General features: G+C 41.5%; 1 protein-coding gene across 4 annotated transcripts in view; it reads right to left on the reverse strand.

Annotated features, from left to right (window-relative positions):
- Positions 1-20,817, reverse strand: part of WDFY3 (WD repeat and FYVE domain containing 3) — a 193,373-nt gene that overhangs the window by 151,296 nt on the left and 21,260 nt on the right. For all 4 annotated transcript variants that reach the window (XM_064510310.1, XM_064510311.1, XM_064510307.1 and 1 more), the window contains exon 2: positions 4,311-4,405. The gene's annotated coding sequence lies outside the window, so the exon portion shown is untranslated. The remainder of the gene's footprint in view (positions 1-4,310; positions 4,406-20,817) is intronic.

The following is a 20,817-nucleotide window of genomic DNA, read 5'->3' on the forward strand; positions in this document are numbered from 1 at the left end:
GCTGTGCTTCTTGTAGTGATAACTGTCCTGCCCATCTGTCACAAAACATGATCATCAGCCAAAGCTTTCAGAAATACTTTGCGTTTGCAGTCAGCATGTCTGTGCCCTTTATCACTACTAGCAAAGTGGCCAACGACACGTATTCCCGTTCCAAAACGCACAAGTTCGGTTTATTAGCCGGACTCCTAGGCAACAAGAAAAGTATGGGAACAATTCTGTCTGCTTTTAAAATGGTGTGTTATGGGATTTCTCCAAACCCCTGTCTTAACATCAGTAGACATTTCTGATCAATGTATTACTTGACTTAATTTTGTATAATGGCCCCATTTTCTCCAATAACTATGACATTATCCAGTCCACACAAAACCAACAGGTCGTCCTCTTATTCAATCCATGCACACATTGTCTATTCTCTGTTCAGGAACGCTAAAAAGAGAATTCCCCATCTTCTATTTTCCTCAAGGCAAGACACCTTTTATTATTCTTTTGGAGCTCTTTCCCAAATTATTTTTGCTGTCTTTCCAGGCGACAGGAAGTAGCTTCATTTCATCTGCTCCTGGCATATTAAGACACAAGCTTCCATCTCACAGTCCATCTTAAGGAAAAGATTTTGAGAGGAGGTCTTCTGTGGAATCGAAAGTTGAAAGAATTGTCCCTAATTATCTGCCCTGCCTTTCATTACTGATATGTAACTTTTTGGTTGCTATTATGTGCTGCATATTGATGCACGAAAATCAAGGACACTCATGGCTGCTGTTTTGGAAACTAGATCTGGCATGAAATATTGGTGCTCACCTCTAAGGGAGTCAGGAAATTCATCTTCTGCCATAACTTGACAAGTGCTTTGGAAGGTGCATTGCGTATGCAGAAGCAAGACATGCAAACATCCCTTTCAATCACAGGCAGGCTAAGACAAGGCAACATGTCAAACACCATCCCAAATGCCTATTATTTTCACATTTCGTATCTTATTCTACAAAAGCTCTTCAAGAGTATTGTTACTCCTCCCTATTCTTATCTTTTCTCCCTCTGACAGACTAAAGGAACTACCATGAATAAACAAAGATTAGGGCAAATTCCTGCAAGAAAAAAGGCTTGAGGTGCTGAGGGGAGCCCTGATAACTTCTATAGCAAGCAAGCAAAAAGGATACAGAAGTTGTTTTTTTTCCTCATATACAGCTTCAACGCGACAAAGAATGAGTCACACCATAAACACCTTGAGCGCCAGTTTTTTCCCCCTTCCATCTTTCCTGAACCCCAAACAGCCACTTTGGAAGCAGTGCTGGTTTTGGACCCTGCACACAGAAATACAGAAGAAGGAGAGGGGCTGCAGGAACAACCTGCCTTTTGCTGCAGGAGAAAAGACAAACTGCTTTAGCTGCTTCACAGGGAGCAAAGAGCGGGAGGCCACCCTGGCGTGAGCTGCCTAACCGAATCTGTGGCTGTGGCATCCAAGGAAAGACAGAGAGGTGGGACTGCTAGGAGCCTGCCCCTGCCCTCCAGCACAAGAGAGAAATCCTGGGGCTTCAAGAGGCTGCCAAGCTGTAGCTGTGTTGCTAATCCTCATCACATACATCACAGTGATTTCCTGAGGCCTCAGAACAATATATACAACTGTTTCGGTAACAGTCACATCCACTTAAATATTAGTTTTCGGTGCTTGCTGTAATATCACTAGAATTTAGAAAAATACTACAAATAAAGGATGGAGTTGGAAGAGGTCATCTAACTCATTAAGTTAAATTTAATTTATAGGTACTGACTGAGTGAGTGTGGTATAACAAATTACCAGTTAACAAATAAACCTCAGCTGACTCATGTCAACCAAACATGTGCAAACTGTTAGCTCATCCCAATTACAAATATAAATCCTCTGTGTGCCCATACTGTCAACTCCCAGACTGACATCATCTGCCCTTAAAAAAAAAGAAAAGAAAAGAAAAAGAAAAGGAAGTAGACTGCAGTCCATCATCTAAATCACAAGTGCCATTATTGACAAATCTAGACAGGACAAGACATGGGAGCCTACTTCAAATGATCTCCCAGCTGACACTGAATCCCTGCTCAACTAAAGCATTTTCAATCAGCTTTACTCCTGCAGTACGGTGATCTAAGAAAGATCACACTAAAAAAGAAAAAAAAATCACTGCATGTATTACATCTAAAAGAACATCCTTTGAAACCTCACAAACTTCAAGTTGTATCATTTCTATCCCTTCCATCCCTTACTCAGTAATCCACTTGACCTGTCAAGGAAGCAAACTAAATCAGCTTGACACAATTTCTCCCTGACAAATTCATGTTGGTTGGCTGTTTTCCATTATCTCATTATCTTCTATGTGTTTATAAACCAAATCGTAATTTTTACTATTATCTCCGTAGCCTCAGCTAACTCATGCCACAGGTGGAAAGAAACCCAACATGAGCCAGAGCGAGTTAAACGGAGCAGGCTCAGGTCTGAAAGGGGCACAGTCGCATCCGCAGCAACACTGAACCTAAGCTAATAAGCTCTGCTGGTTCTTGTACATCCTCAGAACTGGAAGAACAGGGTGACGCAGCACCGATGGAGTATTTTCTACAGGAGTATCAGAACAGCAGGTCACGATGTGAACCAGGTAGCCTGCACAGACCCACAAAACCATGTGCACATGCTCGAAACTAACTGCTCGTACTAAGTCAGGGAGGAGCCTAATGAGAGCAGAGATCAGCCTTCAATTGCTTTTTTATTCTCCATAAAGTAGAGTATATAAAAATTAATCTAAACACTAAAGATTGCAGCAAGCAGGGTAGTTTTCTGACATAAGAGGGGGAAAAAAGCATACTACTTTCACCCTCACTTGTGGGCGATACTTTTTTTTTTTTTTTTTTAATGAATAAGACACTGTAGACCAAGTCACTAAAGTAGAAAAGAGCTAGAAAAGAAAGGACCTATCTTCTAATTTGGAATGCAGGATTTCATATGGAATTATTTATTTATAAATAACAAGTGATACACACCTTCACATTTTAAAACTTTTATTTTTATACCAAACAAGACAAAGATGGGTATAATATATGAATAATTAGAGTAAGAACGGGAGCATCTTACAAGAACAGCTGTTAAGTTCTACATGCCTGAAGGAGCTATGCCAAATGGCATTTCCTGCGACTAATGGGTCTTTTTCCACTAGTTCACCTTTTCACTTTGCATCCCTCACATATTGCAGTACAAAGCCAAAGGAACAGGTTTTTTTTGTTTGTTTGTTTGTTTGTTTTGTTTTTTGTTTTGTTTTTTTTTTGCTCCAAAAGGATCTATACATTAAATAGTGTACTAGCGAAGCTTGGATATTACTGTAAAGTAGCCACACCATACAATAACATCTGTGTATGCAGAGTAAGCTAAAATCCTCTGAGGTAACCAGAAGGGTTTATTGACTTTAACTTGGCTGTTCTTGTGGAAATTCACTTGTTTGTCTAGGAGCACTTAAATCTGCCTACCTTTTTTCTTTCTGTTTTTCCTTTCTCCACCCCCCACTCTCCCATATTCATCAAATATTACTTAGTATATTCAATTTACATAAGCAAAATAAAGCGTTACTGAATTTGACATTTATATGAGCTTTTTTGACTAGTTAGGAAGAAATTCATTGGGTCATCAATCCATTTAATCCTCTTCAGTATTACAAAAAGCATAAAATTAAACTAGCTAAAATATTCAACTTTCAAAAGGAAGCCATTATGGAGGCCCTCATAATTGTAGCAGGAGCATACAGCTAGTAGAAAACATGCTCACAGCAAATAGTGTACCTATACTGTACTTAACACCAAAAAACTAGAATACAACACCGAAATACAAGTCACTGAGGACAAAAATAGAGATAACAGTCTTCAAGTTAATACAGAATGGGCCTCTCCCAGCCTGCCCACCGAAGAGCTGGAGCAGCTTTCTCTCCAAGCAAAAATGAGAGGCTTAAAAAGTTGAAAAAATAAACAAGCATTTTGCTCATTCTTACTTTTTTTTTTTTTTTTAAACTCTATCAATTAAAACTTCCAAGTCTAACTCAGCTTGATTTGGAGCAGGTACCACACTGCACTCAAATTTCTGTGATTGCCTAGCTATGTATTTCTACAGCATCTGCACAAATAAACTAAAACCTTAATGCTGCTTGGGTAGAGCAGTTTTAAATTGACAGTATTCAAACTGTGCCTATATTAACCCTGTTTCCATGACACGCATAGGAACTGCTTCACACAGAATCAATTGAACAGGGTGGCAATTACAAATCAAAAGGCAATTTTTGCAAAAGCTCTTTAGCATCCCAGTCACTAACCTCTACAGCATTCCCGGGATCAGGGCAGACAGCTTCAGGAGAGCAGGGCCCATTCCTTTCCGAGGAGTCTCTTCAAGACCAAAGCTGTTCTTTCACTAGATAACATAAAATGAAAAAAGTTAGAATACAGATGTGACAATAAAATCATAGAGCTTTGCTATTTAGAAATAGAAGAGCAGTTACTCTTAGGCCAACTGGGTTTTCACAAGCCCAAGAGATCTTGTAAAAAGCTCCTGGAAAAGGAGCTGTAACAAACAAGAAACCAACACAAGTCACCCAGCTTGGACAAACATCATCTCATCAGTTAAACGCAGCTCATTGAAAGCACACGAACTGCTGAAAGAGTCACCATGCAGTGCAAGCTAACTGATGCACCGACAGCGTGCGATCAGCAAGAGCATCCCTCTGAGAGCAAGTGATTTCTCACCGTTATAGGAGGGGAACAGGAACTAAGCTGGGCTGATCCAGTCTCACCTGAGCCACTATGACACTACTGAAAGCACCTAATTTTCCCACCGTGTTTTTCAGAGCTGTACAAGGCGTGTCAGGTCTCCTTCGGTTTTGCAAGTGAATGCATGCAAGCCAAGTTGGAGCTCACTTCCACAAAGTTCAGTCCTGTGACGATGACGGAGATCTCTAGCTAACCCCAAGGCAGCGGGCAACCCTCGCCAGCAAACGCAGCACTACGTGCTCTTGCACCTGGCAACAGGCGAGGTACCTTAGTGAAATGCTGCACCTCGCTTAATCAGCCATGCAAGAGCAGACTGCTGTTTTACCTCCTATTCCCAGCCTGTCTCATTCAGCGCTAGCTCAGGTGTTCCTACGGCATGGTGCGTTACGCAGTACACACACATCCTAAACCACCTGGGAATATCCTATACTACAGTCCACAACATTTGTTTTATTATTATTTTATGCAGTAAAAGGAGCAGGGAAGATTTTAGGTAAAAAATCCACATGGGTCCAAGAAAAAAAGAAAAAAAAAGAAGGAACCATAGTATTACACTATTTCAAAAGGCTTTGTGAGAAAGATGGCTTTAATATAACAACTTGCTCAGAGAGGTGTTGCAATAGTTAATATGTATAAAACATTTTGCTACGACCTTGTTGTATGCACTGAAAACTAAAGTAACTTGCTGGCAAGTGCAAGACTTCAGCATTAATAGCTAAACAAGTATGTTCTCTTCTAACATCATTCTCCATGACCATAAAACCCTCCGCAACTCATAGGCTAGGGAGGGGAACTCAGCTGACCAACTGTGCCATTCAGGACTCACTCCTGGGAGGTTTTAACTGTATACTATATTTATTTCAGAGTAAGACTCAGAGCCCTTGCTTGTCGAGTAAACCCTACTTTTAAAAGGACACTCCTAACGTAATCTAGGAAATGAGAAAAGCCGATAAATCGGGCATTTGAGCAAACTAGAAAAAGATGCAGACACCCAGCCAACAAGCAGGAATACAGGAGTATGTGAGCTAAGGAGCTTGATTCCCAGAGGTATCCACTTCATGCACTTCATGTGCTCACCCAGCTAACGTTATCTGTAGCATCTTTTCTACTTTAGCTCAGCTACATCTCCTACCCACAGGCCACACGGCATCTACTTCTGATTATTTTTTCCATGAGAAGAGCTTCCACGACCTGCCTGTAGTTGACAGAGGTATTTTCCACTATGAGCTGTAACCCACATTAAATCTCCCCGTGCTGCTCAAACAGGATTCAGCTCAAACAACCGCTTTCAGCAATGCTCAAGCCTCTGAAGCACCAGGGAGTGAAGACACGAAGCGGATGCCATCCTTTCAATGTTGCTGTAATTTCCTCTTTCTTAAAGCCAACGGACATCCCAGGATTCAAGTCTTAGGCATGTCAGTGTGTCCACATCTGCAACTTCTGTGGGTGGCTACGACCTGTTCTGTGCCAGTGCACAAGCCTGGGTTCACGCCAGGCTACTTGCGAGCAACCCGCGCTGCAACGCAGAACCATTCCCACAAAACCGCTCTGCAACGTCCTTGCCTCGCTGAACCCGCCCGCCTTTCAGCCGTGCCCTTGTGGGGCCTTGAACAAAGCATTGCTGCTACCTGCCTCTCCTCCCCATGCTCTCAGGTCATCGCCGTGTGCGTTAGCGTGCTGCTGGCGCTTCAAGCTGTTTGAGGCGGCACAGGGAGGTCACAAAACTCCTTCCAGCTCCCATCGGTTCACATATGGAGAAAAGATGTCTGACCCCCCTTAATTCTCTAGAGGGTATTGATGACCCCCCTCCCCTGCTGTTACTGTCTCCTTGCACTCACGAGGAGCTCTACGCGAGGCACCTCCTCTCTGGCTCATGGGCACAGTCCTACAATAAAATGCCATAAACCAGAGACTACCCTTGGCTTGAGCCCTCCAGTCCACCACGCAGAGCATCTCCTAAGAGCTGCCAGACACCGTTCGAAACCCGACCTCTCGTATAACAACCACAGAATCCTTCGGGTGCGGAGAGACCTTGCACGTGACTAAAACGACAAACTCAATTCTCCTTTGTTTCGATACATTCGCTTTGAATTCTTAATTTTACCTCCCAGAAGGAAGCAAAGATATCAGACACTAGATGACACAAGCCTCAAATAAGACAGAGGTGAGATGCGAAAACTAGAAATAAAGTCTGAGCAGGGGTGCAGGGGAAATCGCCAACTGGACAGGGTGACAAGGCAATTGCTTTCTGAGAAATCTCCACAGGAGATGATAAATCTGGAGTCGCTGTATGGCTTCCAGGGAATGTGAAGTGGGCACTGTTCAACCACGAGCGCACAGGTAGAGCACAGTCCCCTCCCTCATTCCCTCCGCCACACACGCTTTGCTTCACGTGCAAGGCTGCAATCTAAAACGGTAACGGAGACTAAAACGTGTTTGCAAGGACCGATCCACACATGGACATAAAAGGGACTCTCCTTTTATGCCAAGTTTCCGAAAGAGGTGTGGACTTCCCTGAAGAAATTCCTACCAAACCCCTATATTTTCACAGCTGTTCTTAGCCTCCCACGTTATCCAAAGCTTTCAGTTTATCTGCCTCTGCACACCTCTGCTCATACCCTTCTTTCTCCTTTACCTCACTTATATCCCCACTGTGTAACTTATCTCCTGTGAAGGCTGAAACTAGGAAGGCTGTAAGGCCACACCAAAGAAAAGCAGCCGGCAGAAGATCAGTGTCCCACCTCGCCAGTTCCTGTTTGAATAAGATTAATGTCATATGATCAAAACTAGCACATTTAAGACACCATAAGAATGCATTTCCCACTGTTTGTGGGAAAAACTCAGAGTCAACAGCCTGTACCAAATATTGTGTGTGTGCACAGAGTGTGAAGCTGTGGAAACTGGACTCTGAAATTGAGAAACGCAAGAAGCAGGATGAACACTTTTATTGCTACCACTCCAGAAGCAAGTAAATATTTGAACTATGAGGATACACAAACGATGCTTTTGTCATAGGAATAGTTACTGGGACTAGCTTGGCAGTGAGCCTCAGCACAAATCTTAAAGTGTCATTTCTGCTGCCTGCGGCTACTGCACTTCACTCTAACATTCATTACTGCATCAACCCCAATCTCTTGGTTATAAATACAGAGCTCATATATGGGCTCAATGTTAGATTAGACTGCGATTAAGCCAAGCTTAATTAACACTTGCTATGTTTGCAAGGCTTGACAATGACCAGTCATACTACAAGCACTCAAAACCCACAAACTTCCTTGAGCAGAAATCAAGGGGTAGTATCAGCATCTTTTCCAGCTAAAATTTTAAAATGCAGTGTTAGAAAGTGAAACCTTGAAGACAATCCGTAAGCCCTTTCATATTCGTTATTTACTTGGTCTAACAGAGTAATGTAAGTAGGAGATGCAAAAAGAAAGAACCTTGTAAGAGCACTAAGGAATCATACTTCAATCTTTTTATTTTAGAATCCAAACCATCTAGTTTATCTACACTTCCCACAGTACACTTGGGACATCTTGCCTCTTTAAATATTGATTCCCTTACGTTTATCCTACTTCTATATTACAAGTTCATTAGGGTTGCAATGGCTTGTGAAATACTTCATCAAAAATATCTTCTCAGCATGGGTCACCCCAACTCTCATTCTTCAAATATCCTTAAGACGTTCCAAAACCACTCCAATCCAACAAATCAACACATCAAGCTTTTTTTTGGGGGGGGGGGGCGGGGGGGTAGGGGGACATTAAATACAGTTAACAAGAACTAAATGCCTTCCTTTGTGCCAAAAATAACCACTTCTACTTTAATTACATGAACCGATTTATAGTATTGCCCAAGCACAAATTCTCTCTGCTGTCATCAGCAGAATTGCCAAAAGTGGCTGCCAAACCAATGGCACACTCCATTTATATTACAAGAGCAAGAAAACAAAATGAACAAGGCGGCTCAGAAAGTTTTCAACCTGATGTATCCAAAAAGGACTGACGTCCCCAAAAGAAATATAACTAAAGTAACATAATAGCTCATTTTTGATCCCACTAGTAACAAACTGTGAAAGTTTGAAGGCACTTCACACAATTCAAGCCATGTCAGTCTTTCCATACGCCCCAGTCAAGCGAGGGGACGTGCCAGGGTCAGAAGCATCCCACAACCTGGAAAGGGGAAACAGCAGCTCGGGCACGTCTCCCAGCCAAGCTACCCGCACTAAAAACATGTTGCAAATTCTGAGGAAATGAAAACCCATTCTGGTCAAACAGTCACAAGTGCGCGGCAGAACTCGGTGCCCTCCCACATAATCAAGTTTCCTTTCTAAAGGAGAAACACCTCTGGGAAACACACTGGCATGTCAAAGGCTGAAGACGAGGCCCTTCCTCCTTGTTTCTGAGGAAGGGATCTGTGTTTTCGAAGCAAATCAAGACCAAAATCTATGTTTCTTAAAAATTTTGCAGTGCATTCGGAAAGCAGACCCCATCGATCCCTCAAGCCGAGCGAAGTCCCTGACCCTCCCCAGCGACAAGGGCCCTCCCGACCGCAAGCAGCTACGTGAGCAACTCCATGCCTGCTCTGCCTAGGGACTTCCCCACACAGCTCTGTCCACTGAAAGGGTGCGGAAAGGGAATATAAATTCATGTCGAACCAGACTGCACCTTTTTCTTCTCACACATGGTGAGAATACACATGGCACCTACACTTTCTGGCTAAGGGCCTTCTCCTTTACGGCCCCAAGACCATCCAGCACAGAAGAGGAGGAAAGCGAAGAACGTAACCATTCACTTAGCATCACCTGCCTTCTCAAAATTATTTCAAAAGCATATAAAGCAGCCACTACCTCATGAAAAAAAGTGACAAGCAACAAATACTTTAAAATGTTGCCATATTTCCACTTGCTGTGCAAACCAAGCACCTTAATGATTTTTCATTCACCAGAATACACCTGCACCTACGTACAGGCAACGTGCGCTTCAGCAGATGCCAGCACAACTTTAAGAGCATATTACATCCATTTTCATGACCCACCACTGAACTTCAGCGACTTCCACATCTATTATTTTCCAGAAATCAAGTCTCATCCAGAAAATTGTTTCAGTCACTAAAAACACCACCTAGTAAAAGCCTTTTATAAAGTGCCTTGCTACACAGGAGGGCATCTCCTGGTTCAAAGAGCTAGAAAATGCCATTTTCGACTATCTTTTCAAAACATAATATTAGGCTGGCCAGCTTCAGCATAACTGATAAAAACGTAACTGACACTTCACAGATGTTACACAGAGTTTAACAGACTTTCTTTTTCAGAAGAGTCCCAATCTGCAAGAGGTCCCCGAAGAATTTCTGTAATTTGTATAACTACATTGGATTATTTCCCCCACTGAAAATCTCTTTCCACTAGCTGAATAAAAGCACATTTTCTTTAATTACACAATACATTGGGTCAGTACGTATTTTAACAAAAAAATGCACATCTTTTTGTTACAAACATCTTACTCTTTGTCAAGGTAAAAGCTATACTCCACGGGACTTCTACTACCGCCTGTCCAAACGTTCTTCCTCGCAACTGATGGCGATAAGTTTTAACCAATTTCTAAAGATACCAAAGTGACTTCTGATGATCTGGATGATTTCAATCAGCTATCATTACTTATTTCTCTTTGTTCACTTCAGTTGCATGTTGTAACACAGAACGTTATGTCTGCACTCTCAAAGCCCACTGGATATTCCACCAATATTTTTACTTGTGTCTCTATTTTTATTTAGACTAAATATTGAAGTTCATCTAGGCACCATTTCTGGAGTTTCACAAATCAAATGCATTTTGCTTACTTCCCTCACAAGATACCCCACAAGCACTGGATATGAAGTTGTAACAATCATGAAACCCTCGGTTCCTGGCAAGGAGCAAACTAAGAAAACACCACCATGAAATCTGATTTTCTTCTTCTCATTTCTGAAATCAGAAACACAAACGCTATGCAGACTGCCAGCTTCCGGCATTTCAGATATTTTTCAAGTATTTCTCTGAGGATAAACTATATTTAAGTTTACACATACCATAACGGCACCATTACAATACACAAAATGAATGCCCTGCGATACGTCACAAGCCTTCAGCAGAAGCCTATGCAGACTTAAACAGCCATTTTACCACCTCCTCTATTTCCACATTCTACAAAGTCAGAAAATTCACTTGCATGTTATGCCAGAGAGAAGCAGAGGAGGATATTACATAAGACAAAACACAAATCAGTAAGAACTGAACAAGGCATAGATGTTAAAGCCTGAATCAGTCATCTAGGAATTAAATAAAGTAATTGAGTGCCAGCACTTAGTGTCCAACAGAGGTAAAATCCTGTTTCTAACTAGAAGCAATCACAAACACGTGTGACATGAATCCAGCTTCTGCTTATTCTAGAGAAATATGTGGTTAGCACTCATTTTCTAGGTCACTGGTAACACTTTCGGATGCTCTATAAGGGGCCTGGATGTAAAGCACATGCTCAGCTAGACAAGGTGAGAGTTCGGAAACATATACTGCCAGCAGGAGTTGATATCTGAATTCTTACCTAAATATGTAACAATATCCTTCCGCTGTATATAGAATTTGAGAGAAGGAGTATGACATATAGGCAACACTTTCTGTATATACCTCCAGCTATTCCTATTTTAATACTAGGATCAGGTTGAAAATATCAGATGTTTCGCACTGACAAAGAACAGACCTTGAAAGCCAGCAGAAAGGTCAGCTGCATTTGCAGAATAGTACGGAGCACTTCAATTTCTGGCTTCTTCCAAAGCCTTCTTTCTTTACTGTTTCTTATGCCCTGCTTCCGCTAAGCCAAGCTCTATCACTGCAAACCTGAACACAGCAACAAGTGGAGCTCCCTCTTCTGCTTCCTTCAGTGAAGGTCACAACTCCAGCAACCTGGGTCCTTTCTTTTCCTTGCTGGTATTACTAAGGATTTTTTTTTGTTTGTTTTTAATCCCACTATTGGCATGCTTGCCACATAACATACTTCCAGATGAAAACTCCACTTAACCTCTCCATGCTGAAGAAAGTTAAAGAAGGAAATGCATTAAGGCACACAGTTCACCGTCTAACAGATCAAGCCTAGAGGTTCACGGCAGAAAACAGCAAAAACAACACATACAGGTTTACTGACATTCGCCAACACAGACTGTTTAAAAATTTCTTGCCAAGTATTACTCCATCCATCTTCAACATTAAACAGAATACAGCTATTTAACTCGGTACTCCTGCTGTCCCTGAGAGTGAGTGTAACACAGCTTAGAAAGCAGGCAACACTAGAAAGATTACACCAGCTGCAGTGGAAAAACCCCACAACTAACCACCACCATCACCTTAAACAGACCTCTCTGGGAGTGCAGGGAAGATCTTTAATGTAATCATCTAAATTTCAAATCTCTCTGCTTTACGATTATTCAAGAACGCATGTTTCAGGGCACAAAATCCTGCACGGATAATGTCCTGTCTTCGAGCTCTAGAAATACACGTAAGAACAGATAAGCACTACTGTATAACCACATTACACCTCCACTTCACACATAATCATAGACACTGTCTAAGCAGGTAATCCAAATTATAACTCGGCTAAAATAATGTGAATGCCTTAGCTTACATTCTCAACAACCAACTCTATTTTTAGAGGAAAAATATGCAAGATATTCTACTCTGTAAGAAAACATGCCAAATTCTGGGACAATCTGCAAAACGTAGACACGTTCAATCTCGACAGCAAAGGGAATGACCACCATAAAGCAGGATGATAATGACAGATCATTGCAGTTACTTTCTTAGATTCAACTTTTAAAAATTGCTTCTTGCCACTCAAGTCATCCAAGAGCTAAAAGCAATCAAACTACAAAGCTCTTCAACATAAAAGGATGGACAGTACAGACAGATGATACTTTTTTAGCCAGACAGGCACCATGCCCTCCTTAGGCCTTTCAGAGAGCAGTCCCTTCTTACCTGAATAATTCTAGTCTTTTACGGCTTGTGTTTCAGCCAAATTCTTCCCAACACAGCAAAGCGCTGTGAAGATAAACACAACATGCCAAGCAGGTTCAATAAAAGGAGACATCACCTTAGAGAAACCACTTGTGTTGCAGCTGCATTAACGTCTCCTCCAGAAGCATCACGTACGTAGGGAGCCAGAACATCCCCAAAAGAACGTTTCTTTCTTTTAAAACAATTTGGCACTGTGTAGTCTTTAAAAGCAATGAAAGTTAAACACCAACAATTCAAACCTTTATAAATCAAGAAACACAATTCGAAGAAACAACTCAACCCCATCTAAGGTAAGCAGGTTCTGCTGAAGTGATCAAAGTCTTGTTTTAGTGTTACAAGGTGTTTGGAAGAGTCAGAATGACTTCTCATAACCCTTGACCTCTGTCCCACTAGAAAGTAGTCGTTGGAGTGTTTATGTTAAACCAAAGCCAAAAATTACCCTGGAAAAAGGAACACGGAAATTTTAATATGCACTTGATATTACTTTGCCCTTTAATTACTTCCTAATTAAATTTGCATACTTTGGTAATATCTACATTTATAAGTTGATGCTCCAAATGGAAATAAATGCTAATTCCCCCTCCAAATGAACCATCAAAAACTGTACATTTAAATAGATTAGTAAAATTTAGTTCAAGCTGTCTTCGGAATATTCTAAGCTATTGCATTCAATAATCCTCAGTTTACAGAAGTCTTTGTCGAGGATGCATTAAACTACACTCATCCATAAACAGTCTTCTGCGCTTACTAGGGAAGAAGTGTGTTTCTTGTGGAAACAAAAAAAATTAAAAAAAAAAACGCTTTTTATACAGACCTATTCAACTGAATTGCAGGCCACCTGCAACATTAAATGTTGGCTGGCAAGCAGCATAATCTTTTTAAGCAAAAGTTTTCAAGCTAAATAGTTAGGTCTTAATGTTATAGCACTTTGTTTTTCCTTTCACAGAAAGGCTGGATATCATTAACATACAGTCACAAAAGAATATATGTCAGAAGGCACCTATGGGGGTCACCTGGCCCAACACCCTGCTCAGTTCAGGGTTAACTTGGATCAGGTTGCTCAGGGCCTTGTCCAGTTGAGTTTGAGTACCTCCAAGGATGGAAATCCCACACCTCTCTGGGTTTGACTAGCCTCATGGTGAAAGTTTTTATCCTAATATCTAGTTGGAATGTACCTTGGTGCAACTTGTGTCCATTGCCTCTCGTCTTATCCCTATGCCCCTCCAAGAGGACAAGGATGGTCAAGCTTTCTACAGTGGTCATCTCTTCCGAGATACAGATTAGTGACAAGGTATGTATTTTATAAAGGTAATCAAATATCCAAAAACAGGGCCTTAATTAGAATATTCCAACATGCACTCACACAGTGTATCTATATTGTTTATAGAAGCTTTTATTTAAAAAAAAAGAATAAACCTTCCTGAAATGTTGTGTTTTATCAGATCAGAAACAAAACAAACCAGCCAGAGAGGGGTTCTCTGCTTAATTCAGAAAGCTAATGCCCTGCTAATCCTTCAGCTCTCCACAAAAATGAATATAAACCCTTTGGATACAGAGTCAAACCCTGATTATCTGAATCCTTGTTATCTAAATTTCTGAAATCCAAGGGTCAGATATTTCCCCCGGAGGACAGATGCTCTTGTTCTCCTAAAAGCAGATCATATACCTCGATGACATTTGGAGAGTTGCAATACAATTTCAAGTACTTCGTTTGAATGTCTTTGAGGATTTTTTGTTTGTTTGTTTGCTTGAACATAAGTGTATAAGCTGCTGTAAACATTGCACACAAAAATAAATATTTGTCCCTCTTAATTAGTGTCTACATACTAGTTTGCTCAATATAGCTAAACTCAGTAGTGTTATATTATGTAATATAATCAATAAATCACTATGGTATCCTAGCCATCAGTACAAAGCTCAAACTAGTTTTTATTTACTTTAATTAATCACAAAGTTAGTCCTTAACAAGGACTGAAGGCTGACCTATATTAAGATGCCACAGGCTATTGGCAAATTGAGACGAAGCCAGGCTTTTCACAGCAGTGCACAGCAGAAGGAGCAGAGATAAGAGGCATAAATCAAAACAACAGAGATTCAGACCGGCTATAAGGAGAAACTTTTTCCTCGTGAGAGCAGCCAGGCATTGGAAGGGGCCCAGAGAGGCTCCGCAGTCTCCGTCCTTGGAGGTTTTTGAGATCTGACTGGACGAAGCCCTGAGCAGCTTGGTCTGATCTCACAGCTGGCCCTGCTGGGAGCCAGAGGTTGGAGTAGAGGCCTCCAAAAGTTCCTTCCAACCTGCTTTATCCTTGATGTTTTTCCATTGTGATGTACAGACTGGGTCTTAATCCCAGAGTCCCAGTCTGAAGTTTAGGGTGCATGTTCATTTGACTAGCTACTCCGCTTTCAAAAAATAAAAATAAAAAAGTGTGAAGTCTATGGATTCTCCTTTTAACTCTTTCTGATCAACAGCCTCCAGTTCCCTCCCCATTCAGCTGGTTTGTAACAGGCTGGGTAATCTTTCCACCAGTGGACATATTTTTCTGCCCAGCCAGCTGCTGGGGGGTGAGAACAGCCATTAAGTCTCTATTATCTGAAAAACAGAGAAACAGAAAGCAAACTGACAGTGTAGGACACGACGGGCATTTGAGGTAACATTCATCACGGCATGAGCGGACCTTGTGTAAAGCCAGCTACGGTGTTCGTGAATCCATGTTTCTGTCTGTCCGCCACACGGACAAATTGCCTCGCGGATGATGGGGAGGTAGCTGTGCTTCCAGGCCAGCAGTGCAAGCCTACGTGCATCTCCTAACCCAGGCTCTCCCCCCTCCTCCCAAGGAGCAGCTCATCCGCTCTCCGTTTCTGCATCTCCTTCCTAGAGGACATCACTTACAGGCCTAGAACAAGGCTTGACACCAGGCACAGCACTAAGCAACTTCTTCAGCCTGCGCTGAGGGAGAGGGAAATTAGGGTAGCAGGCGACGAGGAAGCAGTTCCCTGGAGAGCTGGCCAGCCGGGCGGCGCGATGGACGTTCCCATCAACCCTCCCGCCTGGGGCCATGCGCGCAGTTTGCTCGCTGCGTGCCATGCAGCCCCCTGCTCGGCGGTCCCAGGGATCGCGTGAAATAGCTGTGCAGGGTGGCTTTGATTTTGGGGTTGCCGGCTAGCCCTCTCTGCTCCGCAAGAGCTCTTTTCTGGTCAGCAGCCTTACAGGCTTTCAGGGCTGATATTCCAAGAAATGCTTTCCTCCACGCTAAGTAAAACGCTGCTCTTCTGGCTTATGCCTGCATTTGCTACAGAGTTTTGCCAGCTCAGACAGTTAAGGCAATCAGCAGCCTGACCGCTAAAAGGAAAAATCGTTACATATTTAAACATTTATGCAGACGCTGAAGATTGTTTGACATTGCTTCACAGCATTAAGTGTAGAGATGACTGCAACTGAATGAGCCAAAGATACCATCATACATATATCATAACATTAAAGGCTTACCTCTTTATTCCACCGTGTGCTAGCTACATCAGAAGGCTTCAGCTACTAGGTTCTGCTTCACAAATGCACATACAACTAGACAGCGTTGCTGTTGCTGTAGTGGGGCTAGCCGTCTCACCCTAATTTGCAGACCTTCACCTCTCAAGAGCGTGCTACAGAATTCAGACCTTCATCTTCCAAAGCAGTATTACTCACCTGGCTGCCTGAACTCAAGCCTCTAACTAGTTGCTTGTACTCCACGAGTTTGCAGAGCTAGTATATACTCAGCACGCACAAACCCAGGTAATTTCTGTCTTAGCTGAAAGAACTATTTCTTTTCTAAAATGCCTCCTGAGATAACAGTTTGCATAAACAGAGCTTTTCTTACTGCATAGTTCACCACCTTCTGATGACAGCTGAGATTAGGCCTTCTTCCAGCAGTTACCTGGAAGCAAATGAGTCCGCTAAGCCGCTACCACCCGCCTGATAGGAGAGAGACTTTCTGAATATTGCCAAAGTTTATTTACTTTGCTCTCAGGGATTAGGCTCCGCAAAAGAGCTAGCTCTACAGACTGTTTGCAAAGTCCCCACAGCTTCTGGTACTGCCTCGTGGCAGCTGTCAAAGACCTCATCTAACTTTTCCTGTCTTGACTGGCTTAACAGGAGCTTGTAAGGAAAAAAAAAAAAAATCCCAACAACCACCACCAAAGCTAAAACGGTATTAAATATCCCATATCCTAATAACTGTTTCAGTCTACAGTGGGAAATCACAGAGGAACTTCCAAAAGAAAAAGTCATCTTTTCATTTAGCAACCTCAAAATTGAACAAGAGACAAATAGCTTCCACATCCCTCTGCGAGGGTCAGATTGACCCGAGCTGCACATCACTGGCACTTAATATACTGAGCTGATTTATTCTCCTTTTTCCCTTGAAAGAAAAGGAAACTAAGGTACTACAGATCAAGGCCCAAAAAGCAAATAAAAGAAGTGTCCAAATGGAGCCACTCAAAGTTACCTACTGACAACAATTCTGATCATGTGCTTCCTTCCCCTCCTTCAGAAACTGGTAGTCAATTCTTTCAACACGATAGTCTGAATTTCTCAGAAAGACTTAACTGTGCAATTGGGATAGCCTAAAAGAGTGCTCAGTTGATGGGCTTTAATTTGTCAAGACACTGTAACTAAAGCTGTAATTGTGTGCCTCCATAAAAGTGTCTCCACGTAGCAGATCTCATGCTGTTCAATCTGCATTCAAAATTCAAACCAGCTTTCCTTGGTGTCTCCATAGACAACTGCTCCATTTCCCAACCCATTCATTGCTTTTTCCTTTCCTTTCTTCTGACATGTTAAATATGAGATCCCAGGCCAAAGATACCTCATAAAACATACTTCTGATCAGTATTAACTTGGATCAGATTCAGACCAGTGAATAATATCCATTTTTATCCTTCACTTCAGAGTGTAACTTGATGTATTGCCTAGCAATCCTAAGAAGTGCAAAGCAAAAGGACTCAGATAACAGATTTACTTCTCAATGTTTTAGTTCCATTAGCGTATATTCCATACAAAGGAAATTTGTTCTGCCAAGATTTCAAACATATATCACACAACAAAACACGGGTGAATTAAATTCTTCATTTCAAAACACAAACTCTATAGAAAGAGGCAGTGGGAAGTAAGTTTCAGATCCAAACCACTGCAACTACGTGATTTTTGATGCAGGAAAAAAGTTATTAGAAACACTGGAAAGATTGAAGTTGAGGAAATGTCAGCTTCCAACACGAAATTGCTACATCTCTTCAGTCATCAAGTAACATCGCTATTTAAATGGTCCATATGGTTAATCAAATAGAGACGCGTTAGAAGCAAGTTACCAACAGATCACGATTTTGACTTTGTTTCTGCAATTATCCAGTTCTCCCTCTTACTCAGGAACAGAATCATACCTTAATTAGTAATTACTTCTAGCAAATCTGTAGTTATTGAGTTTGCATATGCGTGAATTTGAAGTGCTGGACTGGATTTTTGCTGTATGGGTTGTTTTTTTCTGGGCAGGGGGAGGAAGGATGTAGGTTTGGGGGGGGTTGTTTTTTCTTCTTTTATGATGGAGGGAGAGGGGACAAATCTTCAGAAGTGGGACCTAGCAGCTACTTGATGATACAGCTTCATCCTTCCTTCCCCTTAACATATTCTTACTCAACTTCCTCTGCACACATTTTGAAGAGTCTCTTCTTCCTTTGTCCGTGAGCCCTCAACATGCTTCTTCCACATGGTCTGTCTATACTTTGTCTGAAGCATTTACCAAACCAAAAAAAAAAAAATCCTACAGCAACTCTTCCAATAAATGGAACCAACATCAGTCACAGTTATTTTTCCTACTGGAAAGGTAGATCTGCTCAAAAATTCTGCACTAGGAATATCACGTAGTAAATTGCAAAGTCCATTTGCACTAGAAATATCACGTAGTAAATCGCAAAGTCCATGATTCTGACTAAAATGGCTTGTGTCAAGACCAAAACACAAGAAAAAAAAACACACACAACTGGAAAAAATCTAATACCTTAAAATTTCATAACCATTCTACTGCCTAGAAATAAAAGTCAAGGTGAAGTAAAAACAAAATTTAAAATTGGCCAGGTATAAACAAACACTATTAACACTATTCAGACTTTCATTTATTTCTCTTCTCATTTATTTTTGAAATAAAACAGTCCCTACGATAACTCCAGCAGAATGAGAGCTGTGTGTTTGGCTTGATCAAGAGTTACTAACACCATTTCAGACACTGGCTAATCATAATTCGATGACTGTAGACGTCTACAAACTCTATAAAAGACACCTCATATTTGACTTGCTGCCATGTCATCAACTGTAGGTGAAACAAAATAAACTTTTAAAGGAATTGGGATGTTCACCACCCAATCAGAAGTCCTTCGGCTCACTAGGAAGAAACAAGGAGCACTGCTGAAAGCTACAGGAAGCGCCAGATACCAGAATAACCACATCTACAAACTGGGATTTACTTAAACAGAGCTCAAGAAAGCCATTATGGAATCAGGGAACACTCTACAAGAAAAGTTATTAAGCTTATTTACATCACCACTGTCTTAGTTTATAGGGACTCCACCTTCAGATTTTTTGGAAAGCTTTACCAAGGTATGAGACCTGCATGTTTTTCAACTTCCAACCACCACAGAGTTTTGTATTGCAGTCCAAGCTTGTCAGAAGATCTTGAGTTTATACTGGTTTCTTTGAAGAGGTCAATTTAAGCGATAATATTTTGCCACCTTGGCCAAACACACCGTGATTTTGTTTCTGATCAAAATTTGAAAGGTAAACAGCCCTTAAACCACGTGATCAGCTACCATTTTGATTAAAATTCTTCTCTATCTCTCCTTACCTGGCAAATACAAATGAGATTTACTCTTACAAGAGTGAAAGCATGATGGGCACATTAGTTTGAACACCCTTCTAAGAAGAGCTTCTCATTGGTATGTCCTTAGTAAAGTCAGTTATGTATTAAATCCAAATAGCTGGTAATAGCAGAGAAATTACAAACTGATCAACAAATTCTTAAAGAATATTATCGAACTTGGAATAAGCTGCTTGCCGATTTCCAATGTGTTCTGAATACCACTACAGAGCAGTACTAACCCTTAGCTGCTTGTCGCTCATTAGAAGTACATGCGAAATTATCATTTTCCACTGCCTTCAGCAGAAAATATTTCCAATAATAAAATTCAACAGTGCACAACCAATCTATAGGGACAATGCTGACAGTCTCCCACAGTTCTGATGCCAGCTGTGTTTCCCCCCCGTCCCGGTTTCTTTAGCTATCTACAGCCCGTTTTAATTTATTTTCCAAATGGAGTTTACCATCAAAAAGTTTTTTCAAGAAACTGATGAAGCTAATAGCCAAAAAGTAAAGGGGAGCTTTAGACAACTGCACTTTAGAAAAGAAACCATCAGATCTAAAGGGGGGGGGGGGGGGGGAAGAGAACGCTCTTTGAAGCGGCCAAGAAGCAACTTCCTCCTAAATTGCTCAAGTCCTAAGATTTATGGCTCAACTGCTGACTCTTTTGAAACTCAGTAATAGGAAAAGAGCCTGTAAGTTAGTGATCCATAGTAGCCTTCCGGAAACACACCACCTCCAGAGACCCATGCTCCTGTAGTTATGCGTGCTTAGCTGCATGCATCAAAACTGCTCCAGAGACCCATGCTCCTGTAGTTACGCCTGTTTAGCTGAGTGCATCAAAACTGCTAAAAAGCTGTTAAATCCTTCTAGGGGATCCTATCCCTTAATGCTCCGTGAACGAATTCCAAGAATTGCACGCACAAAGCGGAGACGCGGAGGCAAACAATGAACGCTCCAGGAGCACGCTGATTTTCCTGCAGCAGACGAGAAAGACAGCTTCCTCATGAATCATTCAACTAAGTTTTCGTAGAATAACTATTATTTTGGAATTCAATTAAGTTCTCGGGCAAATCCCTGAACTGACAGATTTTCATTTAAACAAACATCTGCTATCCTCCTCAAGTCCAAATTAACACA

The sequence above is a fragment of the Dromaius novaehollandiae genome, chromosome 4, assembly GCF_036370855.1.
Source record: "Dromaius novaehollandiae isolate bDroNov1 chromosome 4, bDroNov1.hap1, whole genome shotgun sequence".
Taxonomy (NCBI): Eukaryota; Metazoa; Chordata; class Aves; order Casuariiformes; family Dromaiidae; genus Dromaius; species Dromaius novaehollandiae.